Raw genomic sequence first — 17,283 nt, 5'->3', positions numbered from 1 at the left:
AAAACGCTTTGATACTTTGCAAAGTGGTCCATATACTAAATCACACATGTTGTGAATATGTGAAGAAAAGTCCCTTAATATGTTGTTGGTTTTTTGAAGTACTCTCCTAGACGAGTCCAACTTGGAATTCAAAATGGGTTCCCTATTTCGACAGAATGTATCTTTTTCTGTGATCCCTTCTGTAATGCCTGTAGCAAGTCTTGTGAATATTTTACATACTTTTTTGAAGAAAAAAAAAGACAACCATTTTGGTCGGCTTGTGACAAAGTAAATGCAAAAAAAGATGTGAAAATCGAGGAATACACTTCGATCTTTTGAGCGTCAAAGGTCTTATTGGGAATAATGTGTTGAACCAATTCATAGTGAAAAATTGAGAGGAATAGTTTCGTTCTCTCTAGACAGATATGCTGATTTTTCTGCAATAATATCAAGGATTCCTGGGATATTGACATTGTGAAATACAAACTGTCAGATTCTGATAACTTTTTTTTAAATAATTATTCGGAAGTATTCATCGAGTGAGACCAATGAATTGATTAATATATTTTTTACTAAGTAATTGTTTTAATATTATTTTGTGCTCGTCTTGTTGAAATGTTTGATTGTCTTAGTTGCCAGTCTTGTCTAGGAGGTCTAATTTTAAGGCGTTATGCTTATTCATATTAATGTAACGAAATTCCTCCGAGGAATTCATATTATATTGTTTTAGATATTGTATGATATGAATAAGGATCAAGTCCCGAGTCAAACAGTAATTTCAAGCCCGAATCTGCCAAGTCACACACTTGGATAGATATATGAATGCGTAAATTGTGATCGGTCGTATCAATCTTGATGAATACTACCACTACAAGATGAAAAAATACGTTTATACTCTGCAAAGTGGTCACATACTTAAGTACGTTCAGTTTTTTAAGCAAAATATGTTGTGAATATGTGAAAAAACGTGCCTTAATATGCTGTGGGTTTTTTTCTGTACTGTCCAAGGCTGCCAGTGATTCCTATAACTATTTCAACCCAAGATTTATAAAAAAAATAAAGGCTGCAAGAATATAAATATGATTTCAAATATATTTTCTTATCCTTATTCAATAAATTTATGTAGATATTTGCAAATGGGAGGGTGCAAATAAACAGTATAGCCTCCAGTGAGCATAAAGATATATTTTTGTATGTGTCGATGAAATTAAAGGGGAGTAGGTGGCTTGTGAGTGCAACGGAAAATTGAACGGACGGAATTTTTTTTAATATTAAACGGTAAAAATCAGATTTTAGCGTTCCGTTCTAATAGTACAAAAATTCAAGAAATCAAATTTAACATTTACTATTTTAAGTTCTGAATATATGATTAAAAGAGCAAATACGAACGCTAGGGGGACCTATTTTGTGGGACTGGCACAAGGGGCTAAGTGGGTGCTTTTTGAAGGCTCTTACCGGATATAAAAGTTTCTAGTACTCTACTTTAACTTGAATATATGAACTTGAACAATTCAATAATTCTTAATAATGGGGCTCAGTTTTTTTTTTTTTTTTTGGTAAGGAGATTGGTTATTATAATTTTTTAGAAAAAAAAATCCTAAAAGTAAATTTTTCTCAAAATAAAATGGAAAAATATTATTTATCGAATAAAATTTCAAATATTAAATTTTTTTGGGGGAAAAAAAATCAAAAACCCTATACAGTTATTCAAAAAAAATATATTTTTTGTAAACAAAAATCCATAGCTATTCTAACAAAAATTTCCAAAATTAAAAATTTCTAATATTAAATGCTTGGAGAAAAGTTTCTAAAATACAAGGCTTTCCAAAAAAAATCAGATATTAAATTTTAAAAAAGTAATTGAAAGACTAAATATTTTGAAAAAAGTTTCAAACATCCAAACCTATTCTCAAAAAATTTCAAATATTAAATGTTTCGGAGAAAAATTTCAAAAAACTAAAACTATATAAACAGAAAATTAAAATTTTTAGAAAAAAAAAAAATCAAATATTAAATGTTTCGGAGAAAAATTTCAAAAGTCCATAGCTATTCGCGGAAGTTTAAAAGTATTGGAATTTTTTTTTGTGAAATGAATTTAAACTTCAAATATTCAATTTTCTATTAAAAAGAAAAAAATCCTTAATTATGTGGAGGGGCAGTAGCTTGCTTATCCTTGCTGTTATTGGCATACCCTTTGTAACACACACTGCAGAAATAGTTAAATGGGTTTCTTTCTACAATCTCGTAACGAATTGAAAATTCTGCTGGCACCCGTATGGGTTAAAACATACACTTTTAAAAGGGTTTCAAACGTATTTGTAATATAGATCACTAAATTATATACGCGTGAATTAAATAAATTTATAAAATAACATAGAAATGGTTCTTCATTCGCTTATTATATACAAAAAACCCATTATTCAGGGGTTTCCGTAGGGGTGGAGTGGAGGGGGTGTAGCCCCTCCTCCGAAATTAAGCATTTTTTGCTCTTTTTTTTCTTCTATATTTCATCCAATATCCAGCTACAATGTAAAATTGAACAAACAAATAAAACAATTCAAATATCAAAACAAAAAACAACAAGACAAGTATCACTGACAAAAATTGAGGTGTTGATAATTCCTCAATTAATATGATTAAAAAATACAATTGGTTCCTTATAACCAATTAGCAATTTTTACTCTTACTAGAAAAAAGTTTAAAACTAAAAAAAAAATTTAATTTCTCTTCCAAAAAGATTAATTTTCACAGAATAACTTTGGATTTTTGAAATTTTTTTACCAACAATGGATTTAAAATAAAAAATTCAAAAAAATTTATTTTTTGGATTCCTTTCAGAAAATTCCAAAAACATTCTGAGATTATATACATTTTCTTAACTTAAAATTAAGATTATATTTAAAACCCATGATATGAGGGAAACCCCAACCACTGGCACACCTTGCTCAGTCAGATCCTTTGTTAACTTTCATTGTCACACACAGCCTTTCATAACAAAAAAAAACAAAAAGAAAACATAAATGTCCAAAATCAGTAGCCAATTCTTCTAAACTATGGATTTATTATTCAATAATTTTTAGGGATTGCGCTCAGTTTAGCAAGAACTAATTCTTAATCAACCAGTCAACGTTCAGAATACAGCTTATGAAAAGAGAAGGAGGCACATCGACAACTGACAACAAAATACATTGTTTATTTTTGTGTTAGCGAGCTTGCATATTCAATTTTGAATTCATAAACATAAAGACAAGGAAGGATTGTTCCCTTCCCTTACAGAATTCATCATGTGAAATGGTGAATTCAATAGATTTATAGTGATAAAATGGTGTGGAAACTTGAGACTTACACACTTGGCAAGGCTAAAAAAGAAATTTTACCTTTATATTTGACAAAAATCTTTATTAATCTTTTTTTGAAACATTGCCAATGTCAAATTGATTTATGCTCTTGGACAGCCATTGGCCTCACAGATAGCAAAAAGCCTTTTTGCGAATAGAGATGCAAGTATTGTGAATGATGTTCGAATCCATCGCAGTCCACTCCTCGTTGACGGAGGCCTTCATGGCATCAAATTTCCTATGACTTATGCTAAAGGTCCTCTTCTCGATGTACAACAAGAAAAAAAGGCCAAGGGGATTGACATTCAGGGTATACGGTGGCCACATTGACAAAAATTTGTCTGGATCCAGGGAAGTAGGTTGGCCTTCAAAACGTAGATGATTATAGCTGAAATGGGATGTAACCATCCGGTAAACACGATCTGGGGCGTTGCCAGAGCCCTCCTTCCTCTCTATGGTCTCGCTGTGGTCTTTCGAGACATTTCCGTCAGCCTGGCCACATCTGTTAGAGCGTGACTTACACAAAGAAGAGTCGATACCCTAAGCCTTGAATCTTGCTGCGATGACATTTTTGGTCTGATTTAAAAAAATCAAAAAACAGTGTGTGCTTGAGATACATGGGTACCTATACAAATAGAGACAAGTCTAATTTGTTCATATATAACCTCTCAAATCTATATAATACACGTGTATAAGTTTCAAGTTTCAACCCGGTAAAATAAATTTAAAGACTTTTTAAAAATCTGGATAAAGTTGAGTTTGGGCAAATTTGTTCACAATTCGCAAGGATTTAGTGTAATAATAACTAGATGTGGGAAAATATATTTATACTGCAAGTCAAATCGAGTCTCAATTCCTTACATATAAGTGAAAGTCCTTGGATTTTCCAGCTGTAAAATAATCTTTCTCAAATTGACTTTTTTTTTTAATTAAAGAGTACTAAATATCCTGGGGAAAAATGAAAGTAGGCCTTCAAATTCCAATTTATAGGGTCTATCAAGAGCACTTGTCAAAACGATTGTGAGAAAATTATGTAAAAAATGGTCCGCAATACAATAAAGTTAAAATTTTTGAGTGAAAGTCAAGCCTCAAGTATTAACTTTCGAGTCTCAGTCGAGGGGCGTTTTTTTTTTTTGGGGGATTGGTTTTGGAAAAAATTCCAACAATTAAATTTTTCGGAAAAAAAATTCAAATACTAAATTTTTCGGAAAAAAATTTCAAATATTTAATTTTTCAAAAAAATATTCAAATATTAAATATTTAAGAAAAAATTTAAAAAATTAAATTAAATTTCAAATATTACATCTTTGAGTGAAAAGCAAATAATAATTTTTTTTTGAAAATGAATAATGAATAAGTTTAAATTAAACTTTTTACCCAGACGTGTTGGAGCTTTCATTCAGTAATTTATATAATACCCCGACCTGGAAAGAATGTAAATAAATATTAATATTTACGTAAGATATCCAATGAAATTTAAAAAAAGATTTTATTTATATTTTGATCGTTTATATTAAAATTCTAAAGTAAAACGACATTCTATAAATACATAATATGTAAATTTCTATTGTTAAATCTCCTTGTATACAACATTTTTTGTTGTTTATGTTCATTTGATGTAAATATAATCAAACCTTCATCCTCTTTTGATACTCTTGAAAACACAACATATAAAATACAATGTGTGTAAATATTGATTTGGGTAGATATAAAAAAATTTATTCAAATAGTTGACCTTTTGATTGATTTATTGTCATTGCTAACTTGCCATCTTCCTAACCATAATATGGAGATACATACTAAGACTAACCCACTAATCTTCTTTCCCCTTCATTTACCTAATTCCCTTTTTTAATTCGTATTTAATGAACAATAATTTGTTTTTTGAAATTTAATTTTTTTAGTGCACTTTTGAATCGACATTTATATAGAGGGGGGAAATCTGGTCTGATCAGAATGAAACATAGCCTTACGTAAGTAATTTAGAACAACCCATACCTTAAAAACAATTTGGGACACAGGGAATCCATCTTGTTTTATGAAAAAAAATCAACTTATTAGCGAAAAAACGAACTTTCCCACGAGATCCCAAAAATTTGGTCTGATCAGAATAAAACATAGCCTACCTAAATAACTTAGAATTCTTAAAAACATTTATTTTATGTCTACAGTCTGTATCTGTCTCCGTTTTGAAGTTTTTTTTTCATTGTTTATCCAAGGGGTCGAACAGAAATCAGACACACACATAAATTATTTGAATACCACGAGAGATTACACAATGACTACTAGGGGAAGAAAAGGAGACATAATTGAGTCATTTGTTGACTATAGTTCTTTTAAATGAATTGTCCATTACTATTTGTGACGTCATAAAAGTAAAACAATAAAAAAACAAATCAATGAACGAAAAAGATTAAATGAATTGAATTTGAAGACTGTAGTCAACATTTCTCTCAATTCTCTCTCCAGTCCTTATCTCTAAAGATAGGACTGGTTTTGGACCCGGATCCAAAATACCTGTGTAGGATCTCAGTAAAACTTTTTAATGGAGAAGATGGGAGACCCGAAACGGGCATTGTATATCAGTATTACTTCAGCTGTCGTAAAGATGGACACCAGAAAATGAGAAAATACGCCATATTTTACAGTTTTTCATCGAAAAAGGTGAAAATGCAAGCCAGGCACGTCAAAATGTGAATAGTGCTTATGACCATGGTACTGCAACAGCTAATTACGCGCTATTTTGGTCTCGCGGAGCCCGTTCTGGTAATTTTGATTTTAGATTTGTAGGGTGTGGTTGAAATTGTCGAGTCCAAGGATCATGAAAGCACTGTTTTGATCGCCAAAGATATAAGCATAAACGTAAAATAAAATCTATCTAGAATAATGGATTTCTTTTTGTAAAGAATCAAACACCTCGATCTAGAAAAAAGTATTTTTCTTATCCAAAGCGCAACTTAAACTTTATTGAAAATAATAGTTAATATTCTGACAGGGCAAATAAGCAATTATTTCCCAGTTTAAAAAAATTGAAACTTTTTCTCTTTCTAAAACAAGGAACAAAGATGTTGAGTTAATCAAAAACAGTAACTAGGGTTAGAGGGTTGGGGGAACCGGCTACATTTAATACTGAAATGCAAACTACAGAAAAAGTATTTGTCTGTTGTGTCATATTTTCAATTAGGCATAAACTATTTAAATTTGTTGTACAAAAATTTGGTATGTCCAAATCATCTCTGAGTAATTTAAAAAAACGTAAAGAGTTTCAACTCTTCTAGTGTACATAAGGCGGAGGTGTATAAAACATTTCCAAAAAAGCGGGAGCGGATTTTTCTAGTGGCAATTATGACCAGGGTTTCTATTTTTTAAAGTTATTCTCATTGTTATTTAATTCATCAAGACAGAACATCCAAGTATAAAGTAATAACTAGTGGCTGTGTTCATGAAAGACGGAGAGTAGCAATGAGGGCTTGTTCCTCGGGATTTATATGTGTAATTCCTTGTTGGACTCGGAGTAGAATGGAGGATCGATATCGCTGTAATTCCTGCCTACATCATTGGTAGATCCAGAGTTGGGATTGTTGCCTTCCTCTCACAGCTGTTTGTAGCTGATATAATAAAAATCCTGACAGATAAACTCTTCACCTCCCACAAATTCTTCAAATTGTCTGAATTACCGAGTTTATTTTTGGTTTCTTTTATTTTTACATACTGGGAGGGCATGTATTATGCATCGGGAGGAAAACCGTTTGGAACCATCTAAATCTGAAAATTTTACGTTCAAAATAAAGCAAAAAAAAAAAGCTCGTTACTTATAACTTCACCTATTATTACTATCATCTAGTTAAGGGTCGGCAACCTATGGGATGCGTGTCATTACTGACACGCAGAGGCATATTCAGTGGCACGCGTAAATTAGAATATATTCCTGTAGTTTGCGTATGTTTTTTTACCTTTATTGTTGATTGTTTTCCAAAAAGAAGGTCTAGACGGATTCTATATATGAACAAATTACGACGTCAAGGGTGTTTTAAAATTGAGAACATTGGCACAATAAAGTCATATAAGGCTAAATGTTTTGCTTAATTCTTATTTATTAATTTTAGTGGGAGCAAGTAGCAGTATACCCGGAGGTCCATTGAAATCTGAAAACATACTAATTCAATAATCAATGAAAGTTGAGTGATTGAAATGAATGAAGGTTGAGTGATTGAAATGAATGACGGTTGAGTGATTGAAATTAATTAATACTTTATTATATTAAAACATAAACAATTATTTACAAAAACAAAACAAAACTGAGCTCTCAAGCATATGTACAAGTCGAAAAAATGACACTTGAACGTGATCTACGAATTTCCATTCGCGCACTCCAAGGAGTTTGTGTCCAAAACGATGGAGAGGAAGAAGGGCTCTGTGAAAAAGGACAAAATGGATCCGGAGGAGTTAAAGAAAACAGCCCAATCCAATCCCCACAAGTCCATGAAGACCCATGCAAGAGATCCCGGGGTTCCACATCAGACTGTCTAGGGAGCAGTATACTTATGGCTGTAAATCCGAAGTTTTTTTTTAGCCTGAGAGTTTAGTTGTATTTGTATTTCAAAAATCCATAAGCACTTCGATAAAATAAAATTTTTGCAAAAACAAAAAGGAAATTTCAAATATGAAATTTTTTGGAAAAATATTTTAATTATTGCAAAAAATTTCAAATATTACAAGTTTTGCTCTGATGTATCATTTGCCCGAATGACGGGAAAAATTTATAATAAAAAGCAAAATTCTTTTTTTTTAAGGATCTAGCCCCTCTAACCCACCCCTGGGAACACCTCTGATTACCCATATAAATTCTGCGTAATAAGGAGTGGGTCTTGTGTTTATTTCCTTCCCACTCACAGCCGTTTGCAGCTAATCTAATAAAACATTATGACAGCTAAGGTACTCTCCTCTCTAACTCGCTCTGTTAGTCAACTTGGATATTATACACTCCGAGATTTATCCAAAAGCTTCACATTTTATCGAGTATGGTCTTCATTATGCTCCTGCAACTTTAAATCATATTATAAGCCATTCTGTATTTATCTTGGTAATGTCTTGTACACGATTTATTTGTGAGTTCCTGAATTTTTAAAGTAACTGTTTTCTTACTCCTGATATCTTGGATTCTTCTTTTTTTCAATGTGTATAAAACTTACTTCAGAATTTGATTTTACTCAATGTCTCTAATATAGTGGACCTCAGCGGTCGATGTTTACTTCTATTTAGTCTATCCTCCTTATCTATTCCATGTTTCGGAACATGCAGAACCCTTATTTTTGCTTTTAAATTTGAAGGACCTCTGTTTCTTGAGTAAGGCTCTCATCTGATAACTCTATCAATGCTCCCTTATTTCAAAGAATTGATATTTCTCGTCCCTTAGCAATTTACATTATTGATTGAAGGTTTTCATTCTATACAAGACATACACACCCCATTGAGGATCTTTCACGTCGATGTGAAGCATATGAAGTCTCAGTTTCTCAAGAGGATCACTTTTTCATAGTGGATTGGAGAGAGGAACGATTAAAAGACTGACTCATTTTACTCAATTCCATTAGGAAATGAAATGGAAGGCTTATTCTGTGTTAACTCTTTAGCCTTGTCATCATCAATTCTATCATTCAATACAAGACCAAACATAGTCAAACCATATGTACTGTAATTAATCATTTGTATTGACTTTCATTTGGTAGTTTCATAATTGATAGGTAGCCTTGACAAACAATTTTATCTTCCTTTGGATTGCTAATCTACATGAAAATGTCGTAGAGGGATTATTGTCAATTAATTATAAATACTGAATCCGATCCAATAATAATCAAATACACAATTTCATTTCCTTTCAGAGTCTATTCTCTTTTTTATACTATTAGCTAGATCAAGGGTATGCAACCTTTGAGGCATGGGGTGCCAATTTCAACATTTCTAATCAATGAGTGTGCCACTGTCAATAATAAGGGTAAAAAAACATACGCAAACTACAGGAATATATTCTAATTTGCGCGTGCCACTGAATATGCCTCCGTGTGGCAGTAATGACGCGCGTCCCATAGGTTGCCGACCCATGAGCTAGATGATAGCAATAATAGGTGAAGTTATAAGTAACGAGCGTTTTTTTGCTTTATTTTGAGCGTAAAATTTTCCGATTTAGATGGTTCCAAACGGTTTTCTGGCTAATCTTCGGTTCCTGGGGAATTGCATCAGTGCTCACATGCCAGTTCAAATCCACGATTACCATTACTTTAGTTATAATTTACCGCATCCAGTTACCAGAATGGAATCGATGTAATCACCACTTTACAGTTGCATTCGATACTGTATTGGGTAGAATACATAGAATTTTCTATTTTTTTTACTTCAATTTTGGAAAGCTCTTACGTACAACTGGCTTCACCAAACATAAAACTGTAAATGAACTTAAAATCACCCAACCTCTTCAAAAACTAATGATTACTAATTGGACTCCCAAAATACGCATAAAGTAAACAATATATCATATAAATGTATCAAAAATAAAAATTTAATGTTTTTACTATAAAAAGACCAAATTGAATTATTTTGAAACACCAAAATCATGTTGTTGTCATTATTTTGAAATAAAAACTTATTTTTCTGGATGTCCTATATTCTTACAAGTATTTTTAGAATTTTAATTGAAGGGCGTCTGGAAAATAATATTTTTGGGGCTTGGTTTTTGGATTTATTTTGAAAAAAAATTTTTAAAAAAATTTTTTATATTTTTAAAAATCTATAGGTATTAGCAAAAATTATTTTTTAGGGAAAAATTTCAAAATCTATAGGTACTCATAGAAAATTATTTTTTTAGAAAACAAATTTGAACATATAAAATTTCAAATATTTTAAATTTTTTTGTAATTTCAAAAAAACCAAGTTATTTAAAAAAATTAATTTTTGGGGGAACATTTTAAAAAATCAATAGTTACTCACAGAAAATATTATTATTTTTTGTTAAATTTTTTATATACTCTATTTTTTTTTTAATTTAAGAAACCCACAAATATTTACAAAAATATTAAAAATCACTTCTACCCCTCATGGACAAAGTAAACAACAATCAAATGCTCATAATCATTTTGGGAGGGAAGCAAATCAGATGTCAATTTTACGCAAATGACAACTATAATTTTTTAGAAAGCGCTTCGGAAGAGGAAATGAAGAATAAAGCAAGTCTATGCCTGAAACTGTACAAGCGTTTTAAAAGGATATTCTGGTCTTGATACCAACAAAGATAAAACAAAAATCCTTGATATTGGTTCCAACACGTTTAATTTGGAATCCATGGCTGAATGTGAGGTCGTCGACCATATAAAACAGTTGGGGATACCATTCTCAAGTCTAAGAACAGACACGAAATATTTAAATGAAAAGATGAGAAAGATTGATTGCTACTCAAAAATAATCAATGCTCTCAATATGAACTTCTCAAAGAGTGGAACTTTTATGTCAACTCATATACATACTAACTGGAGACTGGAAATGTATCTTCAATATTGGGAAAAAGTTTCATAAGTCTATAAAAAAAGACATATTGAATTGGCGATACAATTACTGAATTGATCGGCAACAAATTACCTACCTTCACTACGAATGGCTCTTGGACTATTTTTACATAATCACATGGATTTCCAAAAGACAATTCAACATTCGTCGAATATAACCATCCTGGAAACAGAGCTAGAATTCCAATTAAACATCATCAAGACTATCTATGCAAACTTGAACAGATCTTTCAACAATGGAGACTCATAAAAAAGAACAAATAAAGAATCTCTCTTTGTTTCCTCCCTCGAAGACCTTTTCGATATATTTCATGCTAATGCTCTTAATAGAAACTCCGTATTAGAAAAGGATTTCTTGTTAGAACATCAAGAAAAAGGAAGGAAGGGAACTATTGCCAGTATTGATATAAATCTATCTGTTAAGGAACCCAGAGCTACCGACATAAATAACAAAATTGTGGCCAGGCTAAATATAATTAAGGCAATATCTATCCTCCAGTAGCCCCTTGAACAACTCTCAATCAGTCAGCTGTAAAGAGGATAATTATTTTGATGAAGAAAAAGAAAAACAGAGAGGAAGACAATCAATAATGACTCCTAAACATGCGCTTACTCTTGATCCCACAAAAGTATCCGATAGAAAAGCTGTATTAATATTAACCGAAACAGCAATGTGACAAAATATTGATGAACTTTCTCTGAACAACGACACAATACGACGAAAACAAGCTCAGTTCCGAAAAACCAATGCTGAATCAATAAAAAATGTCTTCCAAAGTAAATCCCCCCCTGGGAAAAGGATTCCTGATCTCATAGGAAATGAGAAGGTCGACCGACTGCCGATTTTGATTTCAGGGAGAGGAATTTCGAAATTACTGGATGCACCAAAGTTTTTGTCCGGAAGAAATGATGCTCAAGCTAATGCTATTTTCGAGACCATTCAAGACTGGAAAATACGTGATCAAATTCAAAGCATGTTCTTTGACACAACAAGTTGAAATACAGGTGGGACTGCTGGAGCCTGTGTTCTTCTTAAATAAAAAAAAATAGAAAAAAAAATTATACCTCTTGCAGGTAGACAGCATTGGAACGACATTCCAGTCATGTTTTGGACCAAAAATGGTCATCCTTTAATTCCGTAATGTAACAATCTTGGTTTTGAAAAGTAGATTGACAAACGTCATAGAAAGTTTAAACTAAATAGCAATATACAGAAATGTTATCTCAGTCTAAATAAAATATGGTTCAATTACTTTATTTATTGATCAAAATTTAAATTTGAAGGCTTTTTGTATCAAGTAAAGGGCAGAAAAAGGTCACTGTTGTCACAATGAGTATTTTTTAATAACTCAATTACGATTTATTAATTGGATTTAGCTTATAAGTTATCTTTATTCGAAAAAAGGTCAGTAAAAAGGGAGAAAAAAAGGTCAAATTTATCCTAACATTACCTGTTCTATCTACTTCAAGTAATAAATTACCAATTTCTAATATTTTGGGGACATAAATAGTGAATATGGATATCATTTCTTTTACGATCAGACAGATGGACATATAGAAAAAATGTAATTTATGGCAGCCTTTGCACTCTTTGACCAATTAGCCCCAACTGCTAGTAAAAAACTACTAAAATATTTTAGATTTCTTAAATCTAAAAAATAAGCTCCACCCTAATATTGAGTGTAGAATTTTGTTGACACCAAAACGACTTCTATTTGTTGGATAAGCACTGAGTTATGGGGCACTTTTTCAAAGCCGAAAATTGAATTTTCTTCTCATACCACCTCAAAAAAATGACGTCACTTGTTCTTTTAAATTTACTGTGTATGAAAGGTAGATGCCCCATCCACTACTCCACCCATCTTTTTACCTTTATTTTACATTTTATATCCCAACGCAACCTTTCATTAAATTAAAAAGGTTATAAATTAATAAATATATTATTTTATTTAACATAAATATATAAAATACAGGCAGTTGGTAACAGCAATTTTAAATTATAATTAAAAATATATAACATACAAACGCATCTCCTTGTAAAATAATAATACACATTCAATTGTATGTTTTTTTATAAATGACGTCAGAACATCTTTTTCATATTTTGTTTTTCAGTCATTGTGCATAGGAAACAAAATTTCACTAGTCCAATAATGTCTATATCAGTGGATATAATTTTATAAAATTATGCCACTTGATAGATAAAAGTCTAAAATTTACCGATTTTTGCCCGTAGTTGACCAGAAATGTCTGAAAATGAACGAAAATTAATCTTTTTTAAAACACGAATTTAAAAAGTTACATTTTTAATTTTGAATGTACTTAAAATGATTTTTTTCTTAAGAGGAGTTGTAGATGACAAAAAAAAAAAAAATTATTCGTAGACATAGACAAATGTATTCATTCCCTTGTTGCATAAACACTGAGTTATGGGGCACTTTTTTAAAGCCAAAAATTAAATTTTCTTCTCATACTTCCTCTAAAAATGACGACACTTGTTGTTTTAAATTTAGACAAATGTATTTTCTATGTCTCGTAGCCATCAAACTGAACATGCTCTTAAAAATCAATTTTTTGCCAGTCCTATAATCTCGAAGTCGGCTGAAATAATTTTATACAATTTTGACAGTTTATAGACAAAACCCTAAAGTGTTCTGGATCATGCCGTTAATTTTTATCGGAGATGTCTGAAAATTGACGAAAATTAACCTTTTTTAGAAGACGAATTTTAAAAAGGTAATTTTTTCATGTATTCATAACTTTATATAAAAAACTCTTTTCTATATCATGTAGCCTACTATATTTGTGAGTACGAAACAATATTTTGCAAGAGCAATAATTTTTATGTCACCTGAAATAATTTTATAAAATTTTGCTAAAATTTTTATAGAAAAATGCCTTAAGTGTACTGGATCATTTCCGTATTTTATCGGAGATGTAATTGACGAAACACTTGATTTTTATCTGTGTTAGAGCTATTGAAACAAAAAAATGATATTGAGAGTGTTGTAGCTCGGTTCATGAAAAATAGTTATCTGAAAAAAGTCTTACATTGGATTTAAAAAATTAACGTGTATATTTTTAAGTAATATACACTATTTGTCTCCGTAGTAGTCCTTTAAATTCACCTTATACTAAATTTTAAGACAGTATTTTTATTAAAAAATATAGATGCCATCTACATGCGTAGTTCCATTCCAAGAAATTGAAAAAGATGTGAAAGCCCATAAAAAATAATCTTTTCATCGAGTTTCCGAGCAAAAATCAAGAGCTTTTAGAAAAGTGGAAATCTATCATACATTAAAAATTAGATGCTTATTAAATCTATTTTGATACTTCTCTTAATTTTGTAATAAATATAGTTACACTCAAATATAGAAACGAATTCCACTTAAAAAATCTAAATTTACTTGATGTAACTACATTAAAAATTCAGGAGACATACTAACTCTAATGATTTTGAACTTGGAAACAACTTATTTGCTTTTGTAAAATGATGTAAACATTATATTTTACTAATATTTTTTTTAAATATATCTTAAAATATCTCATCCATCAATTTTTGTAATATTTTTAAATCGAAAATTAGTTGATAGTAAAAAGAAACTATTTGTTCCTTTATTTCAAAGACGAAGATTTTCCCACAAAATATATATGCTCGGACAAACCTATCCAACACCGTTCGTTGAAGGAAGGCGTAGTTCCGTAATTAAATCTTCATAATACTTCCATGATTAAGGAGAACACCAGATGAACATCAAAATTTTAATGTGCTGAAGCACAAAGGAAGAAAACAATTTATAAACTTGATCGAATGTCTCAATTATTTTGGACGATGATAATGTTACATCTTTATCTGAATTGAAGGGAAAGTTAGATTTGAATTGCGTTCTAAAGGAAATTCAAGTTATTTGGCTGTAAAATGAAGCTCAATTTTTATTCATAACTAAAAACTATGCAGGTCTAATAAAATTTAATTAATATATTGAAAATACTATTGTTTTATATAACAATATTACAAATTCAATTATAAAAAACCCCTTTTATTATACAATAACGATCAAACACAACCAACAAGAAATTTCAACTACATATTCCACCTTTTAAAAACTGTTTATAAAAGTATAATAAGCATTCATCACTATATTTGGTTTTTATTTGGTTAGGTTTTGCGGTTTAAAATCAAATAATAATTAAAACTATTTAGAAATGACAATCTAAATATGTAGTAGGTATATAGTTATATTTATATAATATTAACTTTTTTTAAATGACAATACACGTTGTGCGATCGTTTATTATAGTTATACAGATTTCACAGTAGTTGGATTCTGAGTCAATTTCTAACTTTCTTGCAATATTGATGAACCAAGGTCATTCTAATTTTCTTTATAAATATATGAAGTTCGAGTAAGTAATTAAATTGACTAGTCACAGTGTTCATTATTTTAGCTGAAGATTTGAGAAAAACTAAATCTGAAATGTAATAATGATCTTAATAAAATACTTCAAATTAAGAAGAATCACAAATATCACAACCTGATCACCTTCAGCATTGTTTTTTTCATTTTTTCTTAAGCTTTCATTCGATACTATACGAAAAAGTTGAAATGTCGAATTTATATCATTAGGAGATTATGAATCGGCTCGTAAAATACATTTGATATGAGGCTTATACCGAGTCAATGATGGGATCCACAGTAGAGGAAACGACAAAAGGATTTGCTATATGAACGTTGCGTTTTCAAAGATTTTGGAGTTATTGCCAAAGGATGAAAGTAAGATTTGGACTGTATAAGAGAAGGGAAATAATGCGGGAAACCTTCCCGTTGGTCCACCGGGAAATCCATTTAACTTTATAAGGCTATGTATGAATAGAATATGAGATATCTTCGTACGCTAAAGATGACAACTCTTCATCGAAAACCTCAACGTGTTTGATCATTTATAAATATATCGTAGATATAATCCTATATGTTGACGCTGTAGTACGTATATTAGGAAAATTCAAGCACGAATGATTCTAAAATGTATTCACCAACAGAGAATATTATATCTAGAATCCAATATAACGACAATGAAGTAAATCTGTCTCGTGATTAGAGGAAGAAATAAGGATTCCAGAAGACACGCTGCTGTTTAGAATCTTATACCTTTACATTTTACGAGTCACACCACACATGGAATTAATGCTATTATTAAAAGTTCTATGTATTAAAAGGTAATACACTAAAAAAATTAATAACTCACTTAGTTAATCAATAACTTTTAATAACTCACTAAAAAAGCTAACTTATGAGCTTGCATAGATAGTGATCATCCATATATATATATATATAGGGTTCCCTGTCTAAACAGATCCCGTCGGTGCAGATATTGTTATTTTAGGGGAATAAGTTTAGCAAATGGGTCTAAGAAAGTTCACTTTTGTGCAATGCGTACTCTTAATCACAGTTTCTTTGAAAAGTAATCTTTGTTTGATTTTTTTAGACTAGGTGGAGTAATCGATATTGCTTGGAATGACGCAGTTAGTTATGTTCACACTCAAAAGTCCTCATTAGACCAATAGACATATGACAAACTTGAGTAATATATTAATGATAATTGATATATGAATATTTCTAAATACATGAGGGAGGGGCCGCTATTCAACATAAATTTGAATGCTCTAATTTGATTTTCAATCTACTAGCTACTAAATCGTTTGGCAGATTCCTTGAGATTAAACATAATCCCCATTCCTCTAGCACTTGCAATATTTCATTACAAGAGTATTTTCTTAGTAACTACCATTATATTCTTTGCTTAAATAGTAATTACAACTTCAAGTGAATTTATTGGTGAAAATTTTAGGAAGTATTCGTATTCGATAAATATTTTTTTTAAAACAAAATTAGCGAGAAAAAGTGTTTTTGTGAGTAGGTAGGGAAGTAATGACTGTTTAAGCCAGTAACGAGTAAAACTAGAAATTGTTCGATTTTTTCTGTATAAAAACTCGTAAATACTCATACAGCAAAATTGAGCTCCCAGCACATCAGTATAAATAACATTTAAATGAAATTATGGAAGGCGATTTATTTTATCAATTGTAACTCTAAGAAATTTAGTGCAAAATGGTATTTTTAACTATCATTTAAAATATTAAAGAATCGGGATCTTTTTCTAGAATTGCATCGGAATCGGCATTGGATTTTTTTTTTTTTTTTGAATCGTTCCATCACTACTTAAAGGTAAAATAAATGGACAACTTTTAAGGAAAGCAGGTAATTTCACTCACTAAACCTCGAGGACTCCATTGTTAAATATATAAATCAATCATACACAAGGCATTATCTCGATATATAAATTAATGATTATAATCGGATTGAATGTTTCAGAAGCATACATAAAAGTATTGGCGATAAAGCCGC

This window comes from Lepeophtheirus salmonis, chromosome Z (assembly GCF_016086655.4).
Source record: "Lepeophtheirus salmonis chromosome Z, UVic_Lsal_1.4, whole genome shotgun sequence".
NCBI lineage: Eukaryota > Metazoa > Arthropoda > Copepoda > Siphonostomatoida > Caligidae > Lepeophtheirus > Lepeophtheirus salmonis.
The sequence above is the reverse complement of the archived record's forward strand: the minus strand, read 5'-3'. Positions refer to the sequence as shown.